The following is a 2,170-nucleotide window of genomic DNA, read 5'->3' on the forward strand; positions in this document are numbered from 1 at the left end:
TCGGTGAATCAGGTGCTCATCACCGCGCGGCCGACCTAGCGGGCTGGGGATTTCTGTGGCCCGCCCCCACCCACGGGGACCGAGAAGGCGCACCCGTGGAGGAAAGGTGGGCTCGGTTACTCATCTCCGGAAAGACCCTACCTCCCTGTCGGGGGGAGGAGATGGCCGGCCGGCTCTCTGACCTCAGGCCGCGGTTCTGTACATCTAGGGTGTCCCTGTCTGTACCAAAGTTGTTTTGAATATTCGGGCACCCTCACTAAATTTTAACTTCCCTGGGGACAGAATCCTTGAGGTAGGGGTTTCTCAGTTCCATTTCTGTATGCTCATCAATGCCTTGGGCACACTAGATGCTTAATAAATACTTGCTAAATGAACACAGGCACCAGCCTGATAGGGCTGAGCTCACCCCATGACCTCATTTCATCTCTTCTGCTAGCTCATGGGCTTTCTGGAGGCTCTGCAAACCTACCAGGACGGATCAGCACTTGGGCCTTTGTGTGGGCTGTGCTCTCTACCCAGACATCTCAATCTTAAGCTCTTGGCCTGTCACCAACTGTCACCTCAAAGAGGCTTTTCCTGACCATCCAATCTACTAGTAAAGTAGATACTCCAGTCACTACCATATTAATCCTGTAGTGCAGTGGTTCTCAACCTTCCTAATACCGCGACCCTTTAATACAGTTCCTCATGTTGTGGTGACCCCCAGTTTCATTGTTACAAATTGAACCTAATTGAAGCATAGTGATTAATCACAAAAACAATATGTAATTATATATGTGTTTTCTGATGGTCTTATGCGACCCCTGTGAAAGGGTCATTCGACCCCCAAAGGGGTCTCGACCCGCAGGTTGAGAACTGCTGCTGTAGTGTTTTCTTCATACCACTTAACAACGGGACATCATCTTATCGATTTGGCTTACATTTCATCTGTCTCACTAGAAAGCAAACCCCAGAGGAACTGTACCTTGCCAGTATTACTACTATAGCCAGCTGGCCTGGCACAGCACCTGGCACAGATAGGGGCTTCCATAAATATTTGTTGAATAAATTAATGAATTTCAGGGGGCTTAGAAAACAGCAGTGAGAAATGCTGAGATTTTGAAAACTTGTAGACTCTATCTTGGCCATTTCTCTCCTTGTATGCCACATCTTCTGTGAAACCAAACGTCCACATGTAGGAAGCCATCACTCAGAATGCACCCGAATTGTTTACTTTAGGTAGGATGGGACCCAGATCAGGCATCACACTTCCTGCCCCTTGTTTCTGAGCGTTCCTTTCCTACCACCTTCACTTCCTCTTCTCCCTCCTGTCTCCCTGTCATCTGGGCAGCCCACCTCTTACTCCTCTGCTCCTCACCATAATTATTTTTACTGGCTTCCTTCTTGTAGACAACACAGCATGATTAGTGGACTGCCTGGGGAATCCCAAGACCCACCTTTGTTCCTAAATCTCACAGTGATATTAAGCAAGATGATCAACTTTTCTGAACCATTTTCTTCCTCCTCAGTATAAGCATTGGACTATGAATTTTTGAAGGTCCTTTCCAACAATCAGTGAACTACTTCTGTTTCCCTCCATTCTACTTGTCTGTTGTTGCTGCCATAGCCATTTGAACTTTTGAGAACACGACCAGTTTATAAATTGGTACTTGTCTATAAATGACAAAAGCATACCCAATTTTATTTTTTTTATCATTCATTTGGAACATGTCCTTTCTCCTACTCATTTCTTATTTCTCTAGCTCAGATCATCTACTTAACAGTTTCTCCTAGGCTCAGGACCTGCCAGACTATCTTTTAACAGCCAAAGTTGGCACTCTGGCCTGCATTTAGTTTAGCTCTGTAAGATCCACATGCTCAGATTCTCCATTTTATATTCCATAGTCTCAATTTTTATTATTTTTGGTTAAATGAGAAAAGAGAAGACCATTAACATAAGTCAGAAGAGTCAGGTTTTTAATATTTATTATTTTGTGTGTGTGTGTGGGGGGGGGGGTCTCCATAAAAGACTATCTTCCTCCTTTCTCCTCCATTCTGTTCTAGACCTAACACCACCTCCCTCCAATGTAACAGTTATTATCAGTTTGTCAAGTCTTGAATTTTCTATGACTAAAAAAGAAAAGGGAAAGTCTAATCCAATTTGGCAACATGTCCTCGTTTTTTCTCTTTC

The sequence above is a fragment of the Myotis davidii genome, unplaced genomic scaffold (assembly GCF_000327345.1).
Source record: "Myotis davidii unplaced genomic scaffold, ASM32734v1 scaffold390, whole genome shotgun sequence".
NCBI classification, from domain to species: Eukaryota; Metazoa; Chordata; class Mammalia; order Chiroptera; family Vespertilionidae; genus Myotis; species Myotis davidii.